At 44.4% G+C, this 22,521-nt stretch overlaps 13 non-coding genes across 13 annotated transcripts; 8 read left to right on the forward strand and 5 right to left on the reverse strand.

The window, feature by feature from the left end:
• Window positions 1-11,454: 11,454 nt before the first annotated feature.
• TRNAN-AUU (transfer RNA asparagine (anticodon AUU)) lies at window positions 11,455-11,528 on the forward strand. Its single transcript has one exon. It is a non-coding gene; the product is annotated as a tRNA-Asn (tRNA).
• Window positions 11,529-16,890: 5,362 nt separating this feature from the next.
• LOC134992059 (U5 spliceosomal RNA) lies at window positions 16,891-17,006 on the reverse strand. The gene has a single exon (XR_010196253.1). It is a non-coding gene; the product is annotated as a U5 spliceosomal RNA (small nuclear RNA).
• A 275-nt stretch (window positions 17,007-17,281) lies between these two features.
• Window positions 17,282-17,397, reverse strand: LOC134992012 (U5 spliceosomal RNA). The gene has a single exon (XR_010196209.1). It is a non-coding gene; the product is annotated as a U5 spliceosomal RNA (small nuclear RNA).
• Window positions 17,398-17,675: 278 nt separating this feature from the next.
• LOC134991995 (U5 spliceosomal RNA) lies at window positions 17,676-17,791 on the reverse strand. Its single transcript, XR_010196193.1, has one exon. It is a non-coding gene; the product is annotated as a U5 spliceosomal RNA (small nuclear RNA).
• Window positions 17,792-18,077: 286 nt separating this feature from the next.
• LOC134991980 (U5 spliceosomal RNA) lies at window positions 18,078-18,193 on the reverse strand. Its single transcript, XR_010196179.1, has one exon. It is a non-coding gene; the product is annotated as a U5 spliceosomal RNA (small nuclear RNA).
• Window positions 18,194-18,463: 270 nt separating this feature from the next.
• LOC134991991 (U5 spliceosomal RNA) lies at window positions 18,464-18,579 on the reverse strand. Its single transcript, XR_010196189.1, has one exon. It is a non-coding gene; the product is annotated as a U5 spliceosomal RNA (small nuclear RNA).
• A 144-nt stretch (window positions 18,580-18,723) lies between these two features.
• On the forward strand, window positions 18,724-18,886 carry LOC134991892 (U1 spliceosomal RNA). The gene has a single exon (XR_010196113.1). It is a non-coding gene; the product is annotated as a U1 spliceosomal RNA (small nuclear RNA).
• A 671-nt stretch (window positions 18,887-19,557) lies between these two features.
• On the forward strand, window positions 19,558-19,721 carry LOC134992179 (U1 spliceosomal RNA). The gene has a single exon (XR_010196367.1). It is a non-coding gene; the product is annotated as a U1 spliceosomal RNA (small nuclear RNA).
• A 152-nt stretch (window positions 19,722-19,873) lies between these two features.
• On the forward strand, window positions 19,874-20,036 carry LOC134992549 (U1 spliceosomal RNA). Its single transcript, XR_010196700.1, has one exon. It is a non-coding gene; the product is annotated as a U1 spliceosomal RNA (small nuclear RNA).
• A 671-nt stretch (window positions 20,037-20,707) lies between these two features.
• LOC134992098 (U1 spliceosomal RNA) lies at window positions 20,708-20,871 on the forward strand. The gene has a single exon (XR_010196291.1). It is a non-coding gene; the product is annotated as a U1 spliceosomal RNA (small nuclear RNA).
• A 152-nt stretch (window positions 20,872-21,023) lies between these two features.
• Window positions 21,024-21,186, forward strand: LOC134992581 (U1 spliceosomal RNA). Its single transcript, XR_010196725.1, has one exon. It is a non-coding gene; the product is annotated as a U1 spliceosomal RNA (small nuclear RNA).
• A 672-nt stretch (window positions 21,187-21,858) lies between these two features.
• On the forward strand, window positions 21,859-22,022 carry LOC134992360 (U1 spliceosomal RNA). The gene has a single exon (XR_010196532.1). It is a non-coding gene; the product is annotated as a U1 spliceosomal RNA (small nuclear RNA).
• Window positions 22,023-22,174: 152 nt separating this feature from the next.
• LOC134992510 (U1 spliceosomal RNA) lies at window positions 22,175-22,337 on the forward strand. Its single transcript, XR_010196669.1, has one exon. It is a non-coding gene; the product is annotated as a U1 spliceosomal RNA (small nuclear RNA).
• Window positions 22,338-22,521: the final 184 nt, after the last annotated feature.

Raw genomic sequence — 22,521 nt, forward strand, 5'->3', positions numbered from 1 at the left:
ACGAAACAGCTCCTGTTTCATCTTTCAGACACAGGACACAAGGTTTCCAAAGACAAGTTGCAATTATGCCAAACTAAGGTAAAATATTTGGGACACTGTCTAACACAAGGACTGAGACACCTGACCACTGATAGAATTCAAGCAATTAGAGACATGACTCTGCCAAAAACCCAGCAACAGATCAGAACATTTTTAGGAATGTGTGGGTATTGCCGTAACTGGATCCCAGGGTTTTCCATTCTAGCGTTACCTCTGCAGGAGATGGTCTCCTCAAACAAACCTGATCGGATTTCGCATACAGACGAGTCCGAGATGGCATTTGAGAGACTTAAACAGTGCCTAACGCAGGCACCAGCATTAGGTATGCCAGACTATGGGAAACCCTTTGAGCTGTACGGAACAGAAAGTGCTGGTTGCGCGGCAGGCGTCTTAACCCAAAAGCACGGTGATGCCAGCAGGCCAGTAGCATACTACAGCGCTCAGCTAGACACGGTAGCGCGATCCCTCCCCACATGCTTGCGAAGCGTCGCTGCGATAGCATTGCTAGTAACGAAAAGCGAAGATGTAGTGCTAGGTCACAACCTCACAATTCATACACCACATGCAGTGTCAGCCTTGCTAAATTCTGCCCAAACCAGGCACGTCTCATCAGCGCGGTTTACAAGATGGGAATTGGCACTAATGGCCCCCGTAAACATCACCATAAGGAGATGCAGTGCATTAAATCCTGCAACATATCTCCCAGGTGTGCCTGGACAGGCACAAAGGGTGGAGGATGAGAGTGGTGGGGAAGGAGAATTTAACACACAGGAGGACACACATGATTGTATGGAATATTTGACCCAAAATTTTACCGCAAGGCCTGACATCAGTGACAACCCGCTGGAAAATGTAGATCTAACTTTCTACACGGACGGTAGTTGTCACAGACAGTCAGACTCGGGAGACTTGTGTACTGGATACGCAGTCGTAGATGACCAAGGCACCATAGAAGCGGAACCGCTAGGCCCACCTCACTCAGCCCAGGTTGCTGAACTGGTCGCCCTAACCAGAGCATGTGAATTGGCTAAGGGCAAATCAGCCAATATCTACACCGACTCTAGATACGCATTCGGGGTAGTCCATGATTTCGGAGCCCTATGGCGCCTCAGAAATTTCATGACGGCAGCTGGTACACCGGTAGCGCATGCAGCTCACATCAAAAGGCTTCTAACAGCGATACAGGAACCCGACAGAGTGGCTGTTATCAAGTGTAAAGCACACACATATAGCCAGGACCCAGTATCACTTGGTAACAGCCGAGCAGACGAAGCAGCTAAGTTAGCAGCTGGTACCCCCAGACAGACAGACACCACACAACTGATGGTATTTAATACTATCAACACACAGAAGTTGTGTGAAATGCAAAATTTGTGTTCCACACAGGAAAAGGCAGTCTGGAAGGCGAAGGGATATGGCCAGGAGTCCTCAGGACTCTGGACGGATGGACAAGGTAAACCGGTGGCCCCCAGAGCATATCTTCCATGTTTAGCTGAGGCAGCTCACGGGCTGACTCATCTGGGCAAGGAAGGAATGTGCAAGTTGGTAAGAGCATATTGGTGCGCCCCAGGATTTTCATCTCATGCAAGTAAGAGAGCAATGTCATGCCTTACCTGTTTGAGAAAGAATATCGGAAAGGCAATACCAACAGAACCATCTCATATCCCACCTGCAGGCGGTCCTTTCCAGGCAATACAGATTGACTTCATTCAATTACCCCCTTGTCGAAATTTGAAATATGTACTTGTTTGTATAGATGTGTTCTCAAATTGGGTTGAAGCATTCCCGGCGGCCACAAATACCGCTATGTTTACTGCTAAGAAAATTGTGCAGGAATTTGTATGTAGATATGGTATCCCTAGAATTATCGAAAGTGATAGGGGTACCCATTTTACAGGTGATGTCTTTCAAGGAATGTGTAAGTTGATGGGAATTGATAGCAAGCTGCACACTCCATACCGTCCACAGGCGAGTGCGAAGGTGGAAAGAGTGAATAGCACTATTAAAAATAATTTGAGCAAAGTTATGGCAGAAACAGGATTGACATGGCCAGAAGCTTTACCCATTGTACTGTACAGCATCAGAACCACTCCCAGGTCCCCTCTTAATCTGTCCCCTTTTGAAATCTTGTTTGGTCGACAACCGCATGTTATGATTAACCCTCAGGATGATTTGAAGTGTAACAATGAAGTGACTGTAAAGTACCTGGTTAATATGAGTAAACAGCTAAGGAATCAAAATAATAATTTGAAGTTGGTGATTCCTGATTTACCAGATAGTAATTGTCATGACATTGAACCTGGGGAGTATGTAATGATACAAAATTTTCTACGCTCAGGTTGCCTTATTGACAGATGGGAAGGACCATACCAAGTCTTATTGACTAGCACTACAGCATTGAAAGTTGCCGAGAGAGAGACTTGGGTTCATTCGTCCCATTGTAAGAAGGTTGCTGATCCAGAGAGGTCCCGTGATAAGGAACAGACGGTAGAGGACGTTGTATCACTGGAGTGTCTGTTCCAGGAGGACTGAGGCGGCACCTGAGCATTGAAAATCACAAGATCAAAAGCAGTTGTCGATTCCCTGTTCCCTTTTATTGTTTTTCTCCAACTTCCCATCCCCTCTCCCTCAAATTATTTTCCCCCCCTTCTCATTCTTCTTCGTTTCCTCCTATAAGATGGACTTGCCCCAAGAGACTGTGATCCGGATTTTCCTGTTGACCATGATGTTGACCAGAGCAGTCTGTTCCGGCGAGAGTACCATGGAGGTCGAGAGAGGTTCTGGAATGGGTTCTGATGACAGAGATGGAGGCGTAGTTTTCCGAGAACAACATAATCAACAAGCAAAGGCGAGTATCAGAAAACGATCCGATAGCATTGACAATAGAAGGAATTGTGAAGGATTGTTAGCTGAAGAAAACTGTATCTGTAGGCTCTGTGACAACGTAGTCGAGGATGGGTGCATTAAGAAATGCCAATCCAGTTTTAATATCCACATGGACCGGCATCCCTTGAGTGACTATCACTCCTTAGTGGGTAGCGTGTTAAATCAAACAGATTGTTGGGTATGCTCTCAAGTACCTCAAGGTCATAGCAAATCAGGACTAGTACCATTTCCTTTAACGATAGGGGAGGTACTTGAGCTAAGTGGTGGGAGACCGGTGGACAGGAGGTTTAATATCTCCAGTCCTCCTAGTTTGAAGCTCCACCAATATCATGTGGATAGATCCCTCATATGTTTTAACATTTCCAATCCCCGAAAGCCGGGAAATTGGGAAGTGTCATGGAGTAACCAAACCATGACCTTTTCATATAGAGCAGATAGAATGCCGACAGATACAGAGCTTATACGCCACATAGCCAGTAGAGGAAAATCTTTCCGGTATAGGTATACCCTAGGAAGTAGGATTACGAGAGTTGGAGAGGTATCACCAGGATACTGTGCACATATCGTACAAGCTGATACGTGTACTAGACAGATGGGAGAATTAGGGTTAGGAGATTTCACATGGAAAATGTGTAATATGGTTATGTCCTACTCCGTCCCATATGTTCTCCCCGATGATGCATATTTCATATGCGGGAGGAAGGCGTATAAGTGGCTTGCCCCAAACTCTGAAGGATTGTGTTATATTGGAAAAGTATTGCCTGAGGTAATGACTGTATCACATGCCAAAATGAAAGACATACACCGTGTTGCCCAAACTCCTTATACTCACACCCATTACGAGCACGTAGTTAAACGGCACCTGATAGAAAGAACAGAGCACCCGGCCTCTGACATGATCCATGAATCCACCGGGATTCAGTTTCTACTTGCGTTAGACCTCACTCGCACCGCCAGAGGAGTGTTGAATTATAAATACATATCTGCGCTCGCAAATTTGTTAGACAATATCACAGAAATGTATGATGACACGTTTAGGTATACTGGAAGAGAACTTCAAGCTTATAAAACAGAACTAGTTCAGCATAGAATGATTCTCAATTATCTCACAGCAGTAACAGGTGGATATTGTGTCACACTGGCAACGCAGTACGGCGTGAAATGCTGCACATATATAACGAATAGTACCGAGGACCCGGTCGAGGTCATAGACCAAAAGATGGACGATATTCTCCAATTGAAGTGGGAATTTCGCAGGAGACACAATCTCACCCTTGCTGCTGTGAGTAATGAGCTGACTAGTTGGGTGTCATGGTTGAACCCGCGAAATTGGTTCTCCGGTTTAGGAGAATGGGCTCAAGGAGTTATAATGGATGTAGGGAAGTTTCTCCTATGTATCTTAGGTGTTATCATAACGATTGGCTTGATATTTAGATGCGGTCAGGCTTTAACGAAGTGCAAACGAAGTACCAGGGTGATGAGTTTAAGGAGTGAGGAAATTGTAATGCGATTTCTACGGTCCGTTTCTTTCACCTGTTTTTCCGTTTTCCTCTGAGGTAAAAAGACCCACTTGGACGAGGAATTTGATGAGCCGATATACAGACAACAGATGGATTAAAGAAGAAGTTTTGACAACCTTATACACAGATTTTTGATGAACTATGCCATAGATCCCCAGTTTCCCTAGAAATTTTAAAATAACTCTAGCCCAACACTTTTGTAAATCTATGGACATTGACAAAGCTTTTTGCTCGCACCTTATGGGCAAAAGCACAAAGAAGACTGCATTCAACAGACACCAAACAAGACCTCAATCGACGAATGTTCATTAACCTGACATAGAATACCACTGCATTTACCGTAACTATGTATTTTCTTCATCTCTACAACCTTCAGGTAATTACACACATAGTATAGGGAATACAGGCACAGATATCAGCAATCACATATTCCCCCATTCATGTATCATCAACTAAAATGTGCTCCCCATTTTTGTTACAACCAAAATCCGAAAAAAGCTCGGTAAAGTTTGACAGCCCATCCACAGACCCGTACCACGGGATAAGAAGGAATTCAAATGTATACTTCGCAATACCTCAAAGCTTGATTTAAAACACGTACGGCACGATGATACATGACCCCCCAAACATGGATTCATACACACATGCTTCTGCTATCTCACTAGGTCATACCCTTTTCCTACCTTCTCCTCTCCTCCCCTACCCAACCATGTAAATGTATTAACCCCTGACATATATTTTTCTCTTTTTGAAATGTTTTAGGAAGTGGCAGTTATTGTTGACTGCCAAAGGGTGGACTGTCAAAGTCAGAAAAATATCACGATGCACACTGCCATATTTGCACCTCATATGTGTCCCTGCTGCGCATGCGTGCGCTCTACCGTGCGTGCGCATACTCGCTGTTGCGGGCACCCGCAGGCGCACGGTATGCACATTTACGGTAGAGATTGTGTGCGTCTAGCGGGCGACTCTTTCGTTACATATTTTCACCATATAATGCATTTTGTAGATTATGGTCCCTTTGATAGATTCTGAAAGTTTAGTTAATGTAGTATGTTCCTGGACAGAGAGATCCCTCATTGTTTGATACGAAGGGTCAGACAGGAGTAATACAGTGGTGTTTAGTATCCATCGGAAGAGTATTTAATTAGCAATATTCCGGTGTTGGTTTGAAGCGGATCAATCGCTCGTGCGAATAGTTATGGACATAAGAAGTTTATGAACATTTACTGTATTTGCACTTACTTATCCATGCGGCGGGAAACCCAGTTTCCCTCCCACCTGAGCTGTTGGAAATAGTCACAGCCCACCTGTATGAATCAACCTATGACCTTTTGTTATAATGCGAAGACGAATTCCTGTGTCCAATGAACAATGAGATTGTAGGGACCATTGAATTGTATTGTGTGTGGGGCATAAATAGACAGGCCGATCACATCCAGCACTCACTCTTCATCGGTTATCATTGCTGAAAATCGGGAGCTGGATGTCCAGAGGCGCATGCGATCGTTTCCTTTGTGCGTAAGTTTTCTCCGTAATCATATTGTCTTTTCTTGTTATTATGGGCCATATCTTTCTCTCTCTCTCTTCTCTTTCTCTCATTTTCTCTTAAACGTACTTGTATTGTATTTACTGTGTAGTTACCTGGTTAGTTAGTCTATGTTATATTGTAGTGTATGACTTGTATTGTATTAATTCTTTTGCAAGTATAACATTCATAATATATATATTAGGCGTTGGACCCTAAGCACGGTATTTGTGTATTTCTTATAGTGTTAAGTATTCTCAGAGCGTCGGTGACGCTCGAACAGCTTTTGAGTTAATAAGGTTATACAGTGTTGCATTTACACCCTATCTCTACACTAAGGTTTTACAGCAAATTACATTGTTTGTGGTTTAGACATAAAGGTTTAACATTGTGAGCGTCGGCGCCGCTCGTGATCTCCTCGTGGTCTCGAGCGTCCGCTACGCTGATAGCGTAGCATTACGGTAGTCGCTCACCTATAAGTGTGCCCGATACCAACAGCGTATTCTCGTGAGCGTCTGTATCGCTCGAGCAGCCCGCTCCCGATACAGCGTCCGTTACGCTATAGCGAACCATTACGTTAGTCAGCAGCCAATAGCGTGCCTGCCTGTGATCTCTTGGCCGTGAGCGAACGTGACGCTTGAGCGTCTCGACCACGGCTAAGCGATTGTTACGCAACGAGCGTACCCTTACGGTACTCCATACGCAAATAGCGTACAGTGTTCTTAGACCTCACAAAGGGTTTTAAATAAGATAAATATTTAGCTTTATCAAAGCGCACTGTCAGCAGTGTTCATTCCGGGAGTGGACAACTGGGATGCAGACTTCCTCAGCAGACACGACCTACATCCAGGAGAGTGGGGACTCCATCAGGAAGTCTTCGCACAGATTGCAAGTCGGTGGGGACTGTTCCAGATAGACATGATGGCGTCCCGCCTCAACAAAAAGCTACAGAGGTATTGCAACAGGTCAAGAGACCCTCGGGCAGTAGCTGTAGACGCCCTAGTGACACCGTGGGTGTTCCGGTCGGTCTATGTATTTCCTCCTCTACCTCTCATACCCAAGGTGTTGATAATAGTAAGAAAAAGAGGAGTAAGAACAATTCTCATTGTTCCAGATTGGCCGCGAAGGACCTGGTATCCAGATCTGCAGGAAATGCTCACAGAAGATCCGTGGCCACTTCCTCTAAGACAGGACCTGTTGCAACAGGGGCCCTGTCTGTTCCAAGACTTACCGCGGCTGCGTTTGACGGCATGGCGGTTGAACGCCGGATCCTAGCGGAAAAGGGTATTCCAGATGAGGTCATTCCTACGCTAATAAAGGCTAGGAAGGACGTGACATCTAAACATTATCACTGTATATGGCGAAAATATGTTTCTTTGTGTGAGGCCAGGAATGCTCATACGTAAGAATTCCACCTGGGCCACTTCCTTCACTTCCTACAAACTGGAGTGAATTTGGGCCTAAAATTAGGCTCTATTAAGGTTCAGATTTTGGCCTTATCCATTTTCTTTCAAAAGGAATTGGCCTCTCTTCCTGAAGTAAGTACAAACTTTTGTGAAGGGAGTACTGCATATTCAGCCTCCTTTTGTACCTCCGGTGGTCCCTTGGGACCTTAACGTGGTGTTAAGGTTATGGTTTGAACCACTTAAAATGGTGGAGTTTAAATATCTCACTTGGAAGGTGGTCATGTTATTAGCCTTGGCTTCCGCTAGGCGAGTGTCGGAATTAGCAGCTTTATCACATAAAATCCCCTATCTGGTTTTCCATATGGATAGAGCGGAATTGCAGACCCGTCCTCAATTCCTGCTAAAAGTGGACTCATCCTTTCATATGAACCAACCTATTGTGGTGCCTGTGGCTACGCGTGACTTGGAGGATTCCGAGTCCCTTGATGTGGTCAGGGCTTTGAAAATTTACGTGGCCAGAACGGCTAGAGTCAGAAAAACAGAAGCACTGTTTGTCCTGTATGCAGCCAACAAGATTGGCACCCCTGCTTCAAATCAGACTATTGCTCTCTGGATCTGTAACACGATTCAGCAGGCGCATTCTATGGCGGGATTGCCGTTGCCTAATTCAGTCAAGGCCCATTCCACTAGGAAGGTGGGCTCTTCTTGGGCAGCTGCCCGGGGGTCTCGGCACTACAGCTGTGCCGAGCTGCTACTTGGTCGGGTTCAAACACCTTTGCAAAGTTCTATAAGTTTGATACCCTGGCTGAGGAGGACCTCCTGTTTGCTCAATCGGTGCTGCAGAGTCATCCGCAGGAGCCCGTTTGGGAGCTTTGGTATAATCCCCATGGTCCTTACGGAGTCCCCAGCATCTTTTAGGACGTAAGAGAAAATAAGATTTTAAACCTACCGGTAAATCTTTTTCTCGTAGTCCGTAGAGGATGCTGGGTGCCCGTCCCAAGTGCGGACTACTTCTGCAAGACTTGTATATAGTTATTGCTTACATAAGGGTTATATGTTAGTTTTCATCGGTCTTGGACTGATGCTATGTTGTTTTCATACTGTTAACTGGGTAGTATATCACAAGTTATACGGTGTGATTGGTGTGGCTGGTATGAATCTTGACCTTGGATTAACAAAAATCCTTTCCTCGTACTGTCCGTCTCCTCTGGGCACAGTTTCTCTAACTGAGGTATGGAGGAGGGGCATAGAGGGAGGAGCCAGTGCACACCCAGATCTAAAGTCTTTCTTAAAGTGCCCATGTCTGCTGCGGAGCCCGTCTATCCCCCATGGTCCTTACGGAGTCCCCATCATCCTCTACGGACTACGAGAAAAAAAATTTACCGGTAGGTTTAAAATGTTATTTTTTTCTCTGCAACCCACTGCTAAATTGTGCTTCCTAGCTGTTTTTTATAAAATCACTTAATTAAATCTAACTCTGATTACGTCAGAGAAGGCCAGGTACCCTACACCATAAGAGGGGGTTTGACATTTTGACTTGTCTACTTAAAGATCACCAAAATCTGATCACAAGGTCAATTACATCCCTGGGTGGGATTGAACCACCAACCTTTTGGTTAATAGCCCATGTAAGTGAAAGAGATCCTGAAGCACTCACTCATCATGGGAAAGTACCAATGTGTTTCTTACAAAAATTCTCCAGATTATTGACTTTTTAAAGTTTTTCTAGGAAACGTTCTAGATAAATGCTTATTAGCCTTTGTCAGTATCTACTTTGCAAGGTGTCTATGTGGCGCAATCGGTTAGCATGTTTGGCTATTAACCAAAAGGTTGGTGGTTCAATCCCACCCAGGGATGTAAATAACCTTGTAATCAGATTTTGGTGATCTTTAAATAGACAAGTCAAAATTTCAAACCCCCTCTTATGGTGTAGGGTACCTGGCCTTCTCTGATGTAATCAGAGTTAGATTTGATTAAGTGATTTTATAAAAAAACAGCTAGGAAGCACAATTTAGCAGTGGGTTGCAGAGAAAAAAAATTATGCTGGCAGAAAAGTCCAATTTAGTGACGAAACAGCTCTTCATTTTCTGATTTTATGTTTATGCTAACAAATTTGCTCTCTGAAAAGTGTCCACAAAGCCAAGTCTCTGATTAACACCTTTGTAGGGATGGTTTTTCACCTATTACTGAATTAAACTTGCTTCATTGGAAAGGCAGCAAGATGCATCCTCATTTCAATGTCTACTGAAATAATACAGGTTGACACCAGGAAACATAAACGTCACTGCATCCTTGCTGCTTCCTCATGGGGAAGTCTGTTTAATGTGAAAACAAGGTGATATCTAATCAGCACACAGGTAAGGAATTAAGAAAATCTTTCTTTATGGGTGAAGATGTTTCTCACAAAATTGTTGCACCAAAGCATCATTGAAATTCAAGCTGGAAAGATGATTTTAATATATCACTTGTACATTTTGTACTGCTCTTCTGGTGACAATGTAGTTTGTTTTTGTCAATTACCATTTTAATAATAGGGTAAAGAAAACTAAGTGGATTTTTGAAAGAAAACAATACTGTCAATATACTATTAAAACAAATTAAAATGGTAAAAGTTATTGTACTTTAAGTAAAAATAAAAGAGCCAAAATATCAATCCCAGTTTTGGATTACTTTAATTAACAAAAAACAATGCATATAGCAGAGGATAGTTTCAATCTGCCTACCTCTGGGTTATGGGCCCAGCATGCTTCCGTTGCAGTACTCTGCTGCTCATGTAAGTGCAAGAGATCCTGAAGCACTCACTCATCATGGGAAAGTACCAATGTGTTTCTTACAAAAACTCTCCAGATTATTGACTTTTTAAAGTTTTTCTAGGAAACGTTCTAGATGAATGCTTATTAGCCTTTGTCAGTATATACTTTTACGAGGTGTCTCTGTGGTGCAATCGGTTAGCATGTTTGGCTATTAACCAAAAGGTTGGTGGTTCAATCCCACCCATGGATGTAATTGACCTTGTGATTAGATTTTGGTAATCTTTAAGTAGACAAGTCAAAATGTCAAACTCCCTCTTATGGTGTAGGGTACCTGGCCTTCTCTGATGTAATCAGAGTTAGATTTGATTAAGTGATTTTATAAAAAAACAGCTAGGAAGCACAATTTAGCAGTGGGTTGCAGAGAAAAAAAACTATGCTGGCAGAAAAGTCCAATTGAGTGATTAAACAGCTCTTCATTTTCTGATTTTATGTTTATGCTAACAAATTTGCTCTCTGAAAAGTGTCCACAAAGTAAAGTCTCTGATTAACACCTTTGTAGGAATGGTTTTTCACCTATTACTGAATTAAACTTGCTTCATTGGAAAGGCAGCAAGATGCATCCTCATTTCAATGTCTACTGAAATAATACAGGTTGACACCAGGAAACATAAACGTCACTGCATCCTTGCTGCTTCCTCATGGGGAAGTCTGTTTAATGTGAAAACAAGGTGATATCTAATCAGCACACAGGTAAGGAATTAAGAAAATCTTTCTTTATGGGTGAAGATGTTTCTCACAAAATTGTTGCACCAAAGCATCATTGAAATTCAAGCTGGAATGATGATTTTAATATATCACTTGTACATTTTATACTGCTCTTCTGGTGACAATGTAGTTTGTTTTTGTCAATTACCATTTTAATAATAGGGTAAAGAAAATTAAGTGGATTTTTGAAAGAAAACAATACTGTCAATTTACTATTAAAACAAATTAAAATGGTAAAAGTTATTGTACTTTAAGTAAAAATAAAAGAGCCAAAATATCAATCCCAGTTTTGGATTACTTTAATTAACAAAAAACAATGCATATAGCAGAAGATAGTTTCAATCTGCCTACATCTAGGTTATGGGCCCAGCATGCTTCCGTTGCAGTACTCTGCTGCTCATGTAAGTGCAAGAGATCCTGAAGCACTCACTCATCATGGGAAAGTAGCAATGTGTTTCTTACAAAAACTCTCCAGATTATTGACTTTTTAAAGTTTTTCTAGGAAACGTTCTAGATGAATGCTTATTAGCCTTTGTCAGAATGGACTTTTACGAGGTGTCTCTGTGGTGCAATCGGTTAGCATGTTTGGCTATTAACCAAAAGGTTGGTGGTTCAATCCCACCCAGGGATGTAATTGACCTTGTGATCAGATTTTGGTGATCTTTAAGTAGACAAGTCAAAATTTCAAACCCCCTCTTATGGTGTAGGGTACCTGGCCTTCTCTGATGTAATCAGAGTTAGATTTGATTAAGTGATTTTATAAAAAACAGCTAGGAAGCACAATTTAGCAGTGGGTTGCAGAGAAAAAAAAATTATGCTGGCAGAAAAGTCCAATTGAGTGATTAAACAGCTCTTCATTTTCTGACTTTATTTTTATGCTAACAAATTTGCTCTCTGAAAAGTGTCCACAAAGCCAAGTCTCTGATTAACACCTTTGTAGGAATGTTTTTTCACCTATTACTGAATTAAACTTGCTACATTGGAAAGGCAGCAAGATGCATCCTCATTTCAATGTCTACTGAAATAATACAGGTTGACACCAGGAAACATAAACGTTACTGCATCCTTGCTGCTTTCTCATGTGGAAGTCTGTTTAATGTGAAAACAAGGTAATATCTAATCAGCACACAGATAAGGAATTAAGAAAATCTTTCTTTATGGGTGAAGATGTTTCTCACAAAATTGTTGTCCCAATGCATCATTGAAATTCAAGATGGAAGATGATTTTAATATATCACTTGTACATTTTGCATTGCTCTTCTGGTGACAATGTAGTTTGTTTTTGTCAATTACCATTTCAGTAATAGGGTAAAGAAAATTAAGTGGATTTTTTAAAGAAAACAATGCTGTCAATATACTATTAAAACAAATTAAAATGATAAAAGTTATTGTACTTTAAGTAAAAATAAAAGAGCCAAAATATCAATCCCAGTTTTTGATTACTTTAATTATAAAAAAAAATGCACATAGCAGAGGATAGTTTCAATTAATCGACCTCTGGGTTATGCGCCCAGCATCCTTCCATTGCACTACTCTGCTGCTCATGGAAGTCCGAGAGATCCTGAAGACTAAATTGATTAAAGGCCTAAAAGTACTGGACTATAAGGAAAGACTTACTAGGCTGAATATGTATACACTAGAAAAGAGGTGCCTAAGAGGAGATATTATTAATATCTTCAAATATGTAAAGATACATAACAAAGAGTTATCAGAGGAATTATTTATTAAAAGAACACGTGGTCACTCGCTGCGACTGGAGGAAAGTTCAGAACGCAATGGAGGAAAGGTTTCTTCACTGTTAGGGCAATCAGGATGTGGAATTCCCTGCCAGGGAAGGTGGTAATGGCGGACTCTGTAATTGGATTTAAAAAAGGAATGGATACATTTCTGAATGAAAAAGCTATCCAAGGTTATAATACTTAAAATATCAACATGGTTAATCCGGGGGTAACATGAGTTATAGTAGCTAACTAGTCATAAAACATTATTCAGCAAGTATGTAGAATCATCACAACTTAAAACAGGTTGAACACGATGGGCAATTTGCCTCTATTCAACCTCAAAAACTATGTTACTATATGTTACTATATTACTGTAGTATACAGAACACCACAATGCAATGAGCAGTGATAGTGAGCACTGATGAGGATACTAGAACTGACACTGAGCAGCAAGATGCAGCACTGGACTATTAGTAATGTACTGTAGTATGCTGAGCACCACAATGCAGCACAAGACAATGAGCAGTGATACTGAGCACTGATGAGGATACTACTGAGAACTGACACTGAGCAGGAGAGACACACTAATAGTATTACTGAGCAGCAATAAGTAACCACTGATACTGAGCACTGATATTGAGATTTCCACTGAGAGAACATAGCCACGTCCTCTCCGCTCTCTCTTCAATGCACGAGTAAAAATGGCGGCAACGCGCAGCTCTATATATAATATCCGAATCTCGCGAGAATCCGACAGCGGGATGATGACATTTTCCCTTGTTCAGGTTTTCCGAGTCAGGCGGGAACAACCGAGCCTGCCTCAGACCAGTGTAAACCACGTGGAGTTCGTGGGGAATTCGGTTCTCGGAGAACCGAACCCGCTCCTCTCTACCTTATACCCATCAATTTTTTTTATTTTCAATCTAAGCCCCTGCAGTTTTCTGTAAGCATCTGCTTCGCTATGATGATCAACAAGTCACAAGGGCAAACACTCAGGGCTTGAGGCATAGATCTTTGGACTAGCTGCTACAAGCATGGCAGAGGTGTCACTATCACTGGTGACACCCAGAGAGGTGTCGAGGGAGATTGTAATGCAGTGCGTGCAAATAAGCAGCGCAATGGTAAAAAGGAGGCATGATTTCATAGGTAGGGGCGTGGCCTGGTGGCCTGAATCTACATTTTGTTGCTCCGGGTGTCCCGGGGGTTGGGTGCTGCACCCGGGGACTAGTGTGTAAGCGGTGCTGGCTCCTGCACAGTGACAGGGCATGGCCACCCAGTATGACACCTCCCTTCTTGACCATGCTGTAATTGCAGTCGCACTGCAGTTCAGCGTGATCATAAACAATGGTGTAGCCTCCTGCTGGTGCAGACTGTATGTGCGCGCAGGAAGCCGCCACCATTTTTGTGATCACAGCGGCTGAATGTGATGTCATACAGCCGCTGTGACCACGCCCCCTGTGTCTCCTCCATTGCAGACCCCATTTTGAAGCCTTGCCCCCGCACTGCTCCATCCCTGACTTGGAAATGGAGTGTTGCTGACCCCACTCTCCCCCCCTGCCCCGATTGACAGGCAGAGGCGATCGCATGCTGGCACATGCGTATGCTCTTAGCAATTTTTGCAGTTGGATCGCTTATTGTGATTGCAATCCAACCTGAATCAGGCCCTATTACCTATCACAATGCGCTGCGGGCAGTACAAAATTGGGTTAATATAGGAGAAAAACCCCCAGACCTGTGCTCCTTAACTGTACCTGGTGGCTAGTGGAGCGGCTGCCCAGTAATCAGTGTCCACCCCAGTGCGCACACGGCCCACCCCCTACGGCCACGCTCCCCTTAATCAGCGGCCTCGTGATCCGGAAGGGCGGTGTGTGTGTGTGACTGACCTTAGGAAGAAACCGGAGCCTCCGCTGCAGTGACCCAGCAACCAGGGCACGGGAGTATACAGCGCCGCTGGGAGTGATGAAGCTGCAGTAAAGATGTCTATTAGACCTAGCCTGCTGCAGCCCTTGTAGATTCTCATAAAACAAGTTCTTCTTTTCTTGTCAAAATTAATAGCTAAGAATAGGCTGCCTGAGGCAGGCCCCTGTTAAGTGGCCTGCTACTGAAGGCACCAACTACAAACTTAGCTCCCTGTTCATGGAAGCGGGGTTATAGAGGAGGATGCGCTGAGCATCTTGGGAACAGTCAAAAGCTTTGAGCCGGTTGGTGCCTCAGATCAAGATCCTACTCTACACCCCAATGTGAATCCTTGTGGAGTCCAGTGTACCCCACAGAAGAAATTAATGTGTCACACCCATTGGCAGCAACCTTAGAATAGCTGCTGACGGGCACAATTGAGAAAGGAAGGGGGGGGGGCATTTGAATCCAGCACATAGATGCAATTCAAATATGTAATTTGTACCTTCCTATTTTAAAATATAATGGATGAACCTCACCCTGTGAGAACAATCTTCATGATCAAGAGATCTAATATGTAAAATAAGTATGAGTTGGGATAGGGCTGGGGAGGGTGGCAGCTCGGGCAGCCCCTCCCCCGTCAAGTTAAGGAGATTCAACTGAGGAAGCACAAGGGAACTCTCGTCTGGGGACAACAACTGCAGGGAGACCACATCTTTTCAGATGAACATGGGAGGGCGGAAGGCTGCCTAATACTGAAGCACCATCAAATATCAAACCATATCCAACAACTAGTACAAGCATTCCTGGGGGAAGGTCTGCAGCAGACGGATTTGCATACGGTGATGTCATCCAAGCAGTGGGCCAAAGTTGGCTGGAACCCTCATCTGCATATAAAAAGAGAAAAGGGGCATGCAGGGCATGGCGGCCTTTTGCAGTGCTTGGATGACCCCTAGTTTGCATTAAACACCCCCACCCTCCTTTGGTGTGGGGCTCATGTTGGCCATGCCCCATCCCCTGAAGCATTCATGCTGATTTCTTGCAGCAGCTGGGCACTGTAACAGCTCCAGAGCTGCTCTGTAAGGCAAGTAAAAGGGTGTGGGCCCTGCAGCACCACCTGTAGTTCGCATTGTGCGTTGGAAGGCACAAAGTAAGCAGACGGGAGGAGAAGTCAGGATAGTACACAAGGGCATCCTTTTCTCTTAGTCCGTAAAGGATGCTGGGGTCACATTAAGAACCATGGGGTATAGACGGGATCCGCAAGAGACATGGGCACTTTAAGACTTTCAAAGGGTGTGAACTGGCTCCTCCCTCTATGCCCCTCCTCCAGACTCCAGTTATAGGAACTGTGCCCAGGGAGACGGACATTTCGAGGAAAGGATTTATTGTTAAACTAAGGTGAGCATCTTACCAGCTCACACCTTAAGCATGCCGCAGAACGTGGCATTCAACAGAACACAAGCCAACGGCATGAACAATTGCAGCAAAAAGCTGACCAGAACCGTAACACAACATGTGTATAACCACAAGTAATAACTGCAGACACAGTATGGACTGGGACGGGTGCCCAGCATCCTCTACGTACTAAGAGAAAAGGATTTACCGGTAGGTATTAAAATCCTATTTTCTCATACGACCTAGAGGATGCTGGGGTCACATTAAGAACCATGGGGTTATACCAAAGCTCTTGAACGGGTGGGAGAGTGCGTACGACTCTGCAGCACCGAATGACCCAACTTGAGGTTATCATCAGCCAAGGTATCAAACTTGTAAAACTTAGCAAAAGTGTTTACTAAATAGCTGCTCGGCAAAGTTGCAATGCTGAGACTCCCCGACCAGCTGCCCAGGATGAACCCACCTTTCTAGTAGAATGGGTCTTCACCTAATTCAGTAACGGCAATCCTGCCGTGGAATGAGCATGCTGAATCTTACCACAGATTCAGCGCATAATGGTCTGCATGGAAGCAGGACACCCAATCCTGTTGGGAGCATACAGGACAAACAGAGCCTCTGTTTTCCTAATCTGAACCGTTCTGGTGACATAAATTTTCAAAGTTCTGACCACAGCCAGAGACTTTGACTCAACGAAGGTGTCAGTGGCCAAAGGCACCATGTGGAAAGATGAACCACCTTTGGCAGAAATTGTTGACGTGTCCTCAATTCTGCTCTATCTTCATGAAAGATCAAATAAAGGCTCTTGTGATACTGCATGGTTTGTACTGTTTTCCATGTACTCCCAGATCTTTCAAGCAAGTAGCATGGTCAAGAAAGTTCTGTTTGAAAAGAAACAAACATTTACTGTCATTGTTATGCAAATAAACTTACATTAAAGCTAACAAGAAAGCACACTCGTTCTGTCTTTAAACTGATAAAAGAAACCCCAATAATATGGGGCATGCAAAAATTGAGATAAAACTCAGTTTTGCTCCTCTCCACGGAAATCTTTAATAAAAGGCGAAATATTTGTTAGTTCTGAAGAGAAACCAGAGCATGACCAAGATTCCACCTGTCGCCTGAGTGCCATGCCAGCAGTTCTCATTCAGCTCAAAGTGAGCACCCAATTTGAATGAAAGAAAGCAGATTTCTCACCAGGCTTCCCCTTGCTATAAACATGGTTTGTACTCTTTTCCATGTGCTCCCAGATCTTTCAAACAATTAGTGTGGTCAAGAAAGTTCTGTTTGAAAAGAAACAAACATTGACTGTCATTTCTATGCAAATGAGCTTACATTAAAGCACACTCGTTCTATCTTTAAACCGATAAAATAAAACCCCAATAAGATGGGGCATGCAAAAATTGAGATAAAACTCAGTTTTGCTCCTCTTCACGGAAATCTTTAGTAAAAGGCGAAAGATTTGTTCGTTCTGAAGAGAAACCACAGCATGACCAAGATTCTACCTGTCGCCTGAGTGCCATGCCAGCAGTCCTCATTCAGCTCAAAGTGAGCACCCAATTTGAAAGAAAGAAAGAAAGCAGATTTCTCACCAGGCTTCCCCTTGCTATAAACATGGTTTGTACTCTTTTCCATGTGCTCCCACATCTTTCAAGCAATTAGTATAGTCAAGAAAGTTCTGTTTGAAAAGAAACAAACATTTACTGTCATTTCTATGCAAATGTGCTTACATTAAAGCACACTCGTTCTATCTTTAAACTGATAAAAGAAACCCCAATAAGACGGGGCATGCAAAAATTGAGATAAAACTCAGTTTTGCTCCTCTCCACGGAAATCTTTAGTAAAAGGCGAAAGATTTGTTCGTTCTGAAGAGAAACCAGAGCATGACCAAGATTCCACCTGTCGCCTGAGTGCCATGCCAGCAGTCCTCATTCAGCTCAAAGTGAGCACCCAATTTGAAAGAAAGAAAGCAGATTTCTCACCAGGCTTCCCCTTGCTATAAGCATGGTTTGTACTCTTTTCCATGTGCTCCCAGATCTTTCAAGCAATTAGTATGGTCAAGAAAGTTCTGCTTGAAAAGAAACAGACATTTATTGTCATTGTTATGCAAATAAACTTACATTAAAGCTAACAAGAAAGCACACTCGTTCTGTCTTTAATCCGATAAAAGAAACCCCAATAATATGGGGCATGCAAAAATTGAGATAAAACTCAGTTTTGCTCCTCTCCACGGAAATCTTTAGTAAAAGGCGAAAGATTTGTTCGTTCTGAAGAGAAACCAGAGCATGACCAAGATTCCACCTGTCGCCTGAGTGCCGTGCCAGCAGTCCTCATTCAGATCAAAGTGAGCGCCCAATTTGAAAGAAAGCAGATTTCTCACCTGTCTTCTCCTTGCTATAAGCATGGTTTGTACTGTATTCCATGTGCTCCCAGATCTTTCAAGCAAGTAGCATGGTCAAGAAAGTTCTGTTTGAAAAGAAACAAACATTTACTGTCATTTCTATGCAAATGAGCTTACATTAAAGCACACTCATTCTATCTTTAAACCGATAAAAGAAACCCCAAAAAGATGGGGCATGCAAAAATTGAGATAAAACTCGGTTTTGCTCCTCTCCACGGAAATCTTTAGTAAAAGGCGAAAGATTTGTTCGTTCTGAAGAGAAACCAGAGCATGACCAAGATTTTTATCTGAAAATATGTGTTCTCCCTGCAGTTGTTGTCCCCAGATGAGAGTTCCCTTGTGCTGCCTCAGTTGAATCTCCTTTACTTGACAGGGGGATGCTCGAGCAGCGACCCTCCCCAGCTCTAGCCCAACTCCTACTTACCTGCCAGGTGAGATACTATGATCATGAAGGTGCTTCTCCCAGGGCAAGGCTCACCCATTGCACTCTGGGTGTGCTGCTTCTGCGTTTTCCCCAAATGTGGGAAACTTGACTGCATAATTTGTGTTTCCCCTGGTCGGCTCTCGTATAATTCAGATCTCTTTGTCTCAGGTCTCTCTCCAGCCTAGTTTGCTGTCTGTTTCCACTTCTCTTTTCTTGAGCCGCTCCCTTCTATGCCCTTGCGCACTATCCTGACTTCTACCGTCTGCTTACTTCGTGCCTTCCAACGCACAATGCAAACTACAGGTAGTGCTGCAGGGCCCACACCCTTTTACTTGCCTTACAGAGCGTCTCTGGAGCAGTTACAGTGCCCAGCTGCTGCAAGAAATCAGCTTGAATGCTTCAGGGGCTGGGGCATAGCCAACATGAGCCCCACACCGAAGGAGGGTGGAGGTGTGTAATGCGAACTAGGGGTCATCCAAGCGCCGCAAAAGGCCGCCATGCCCTGCACGCCCCTTGTCTCTTTTCATATGCAGACGAGGGTTGAAGCCAACTTTGACCCACTGTTTGGATGACATCACCATATGCAAATCCATCTGCTGCAGGCCTTCCCCCAGGAATGCTTGCACTAGTTGTTGCATTTGGTTTGTTGTTTGGGGGTGCTTCAGTATTAGGCAGCCTTCTGCCCTCCCATGTTCATCTGAAAATATGTGTTCTCCCTGCAGTTGTTGTCCCCAGATGAGAGTTCCCTTGTGCTGCCTCAGTTGAATCTCCTTTACTTGACAGAGATGTGCCTGAGCAGCGGCCCTCCCCAGCCCTATCCCAAATCATACTTATTTTGCATAGGCGATACCATGGTCATGAAGATTGTTCTCCCAGGGTGAGGTTCATTCATTGCATTCTGGGTATGCTGACCCCTGTGATTTCCCCAAATGTGGGAAACTCGACTGCATTATTTGTGGTAGTGGGGGACTGTGTTTGTGCTTTCCTCTGGTCAGCTCTGGTAAAAATCAGATTTCTTTATATCAGATCTTCCTCTAGCCTTGTTCTTCTTTCGAGAGTTCCCTTGTGCTGCCTCAGTTGGATCTCTTTCACTTGAGAGGGGGGTGCCCGAGCAGCGACCCTCCCCAGCTCTAGCCCAACTCCTACTTACCTGCCAGGTGAGATACTATGATCATGAAGGTGCTTCTCCCAGGGCAAGGCTCACCCATTGCACTCTGGTTGTGCTGCCCCTGCGATTTCCCCAAATGTGGGAAACTTGACTGCATAATTTGTGTTTCCCTTGGTCATCTCTCGTATAATTCAGATCTCTTTGTCTCAGGTCTCTCTCCAGCCTAGTTTGCTGTCTGTTTCCACTTCTCTTTTCTTGAGCCGCTCCCTTCTATGCCCTTGCGCACTATCCTGACTTCTCCCGTCTGCTTACTTCGTGCCTTCCAACGCACAATGCAAACTACAGGTAGTGCTGCAGGGCCCACACCCTTTTACTTGCCTTACAGAGCAGCTCTGGAGCAGTTACAGTGCCCAGCTGCTGCAAGAAATCAGCTTGAATGCTTCAGGGGCTGGGGCATAGCCAACATGAGCCCCACACCGAAGGAGGGTGGAGGTGTGTAATGCGAACTAGGGGTCATCCAAGCGCCGCAAAAGGCCGCCATGCCCTGCACGCCCCTTTTCTCTTTTCATATGCAGACGAGGGTTGAAGCCAACTTTGACCCACTGCTTGGATGGCATCACCATATGCAAATCCATCTGCTGCAGGCCTTCCCCCAGGAATGCTTGCACTGGTTGTTGCATTTGGTTTGTTGTTTGGGGGTGCTTCAGTATTAGGCAGCCTTCTGCCCTCCCATGTTCATCTGAAAATATGTGTTCTCCCTGCAGTTGTTATCCCCAGATGAGAGTTCCCTTGTGCTGCCTCAGTTGAATCTCCTTTACTTGAAAGAGATGTGCCTGAGCAGCGGCCCTCCCCAGCCCTATCCCAAATCATACTTATTTTGCATAGGAGAGACCATGGTCTTGAAGATTGTTCTCCCAGGGTGAGGTTCATTCATTGCATTCTGGGTATGCTGACCCCTGTGATTTCCCCAAATGTGGGAAACTCAACTGCATTATTTGTGGTAGTGGGGGACTGTGTTTGTGCTTTCCTCTGGTCAGCTCTGGTAAAAGTCAGATTTCTTTGTTTCAGATCTTCCTCTAGCCTTGTTCTTCTTTCGAGAGTTCCCTTGTGCTGCCTCAGTTGGATCTCCTTCACTTGACAGGGGGGTGCCCGTGCAGCGACTCTCCCCAGCTCTAGCCCAACTTCTACTTACCTGCCAGGTGAGATACTATAATCATGAAGGTGCTTCTCCCAGGGCAAGGCTCACCCATTGCACTCTGGATGTGCTGCCCCTGCGATTTCCCCAAATGTGGGAAACTTGACTGCATAATTTGTGTTTCCCCTGGTCGGCTCTCGTATAATTCAGATCTCTTTGTCTCAGGTCTCTCTCCAGCCTAGTTTGCTGTCTGTTTCCACTTCTCTTTTCTTAAGCCGCTCCATTCTATGGCCTTGCGCACTATCCTTACTTCTCCCGTCTGCTTACTTTGTGCCTTCCAATGCACAATGCAAACTACAGGTAGTGCTGCAGGGCCCACACCCTTTTACTTGCCGTACAGAGCAGCTCTGGAGCAGTTACAGTGCCCATCTACTGCAAGAAATCAGCTTGAATGCTTCAGGGGCTGGGGCATAGCCAACATGAGCCCCACACCGAAGGAGGGTGGAGGTGTTTAATGCGAACTAGGGGTCATCCAAGCGCCGCAAAAGGCCGCCATGCCCTGCACGCCCCTTTTCTCTTTTCATATGCAGACGAGGGTTGAAGCCAACTTTGACCCACTGCTTTGGATGACATCACCATATGCAAATCCATCTGCTGCAGGCCTTCCCCCAGGAATGCTTGCACTAGTTGTTGCATTTGGTTTGTTGTTTGGGGGTGCTTCAGTATTAGGCAGCCTTCTGCCCTCCCATGTTCATCTGAAAATATGTGTTCTCCCTGCAGTTGTTGTCCCCAGATGAGAGTTCCCTTATGCTGCCTCAGTTGAATCTCCTTTACTTGAAAGAGATGTGCCTGAGCAGCGGCCCTCCCCAGCCCTATCCCAAATCATACTTATTTTGCATAGAAGATACCATGGTCATGAAGATTATTCTCCCAGTGTGAGGTTCATTCATTGCATTCTGGGTATGCTGACCCCTGTGATTTCCCCAAATGTGGGAAACTCGACAGCATTATTTGTGGTAGTGGGGGACTGTGTTTGTGTTTTCCTCTGGTCAGCTCTGGTAAAAGTCAGATTTCTTTGTCTCAGATCTTCCTCTAGCCTTGTTCTTCTTTCGAGAATTCCCTTGTGCTGCCTCAGTTGGATCTCCTTCACTTGACAGGGGGGTACCCGAGCAGCGACCCTCCCCAGCTCTAGCCCAACTCCTACTTACCTGCCAGGTGAGATACTATGATCACGTAGGTGCTTCTCCCAGGGCAAGGCTCACCCATTGCACTCTGGGTGTGCTGCTCCTGCGATTTCCCCAAATGTGGGAAACTTGACTGCATAATTTGTGTTTCCCCTGGTCGGCTCTCGTATAATTCAGATCTCTTTGTCTCAGGTCTCTCTCCAGCCTAGTTTGCTGTCTGTTTCCACTTCTCTTTTCTTAAGTGCCTTCCAATGCACAATGCAAACTACAGGTAGTGCTGCAGGGCCCACACCCTTTTACTTGCCGTACAGAGCAGCTCTGGAGCTGTTACAGTGCCCAGCTGCTGCAAGAAATCAGCTTGAA

The sequence above is a fragment of the Pseudophryne corroboree genome, unplaced genomic scaffold (genome assembly GCF_028390025.1).
Source record: "Pseudophryne corroboree isolate aPseCor3 unplaced genomic scaffold, aPseCor3.hap2 scaffold_121, whole genome shotgun sequence".
Classification (NCBI taxonomy): domain Eukaryota; kingdom Metazoa; phylum Chordata; class Amphibia; order Anura; family Myobatrachidae; genus Pseudophryne; species Pseudophryne corroboree.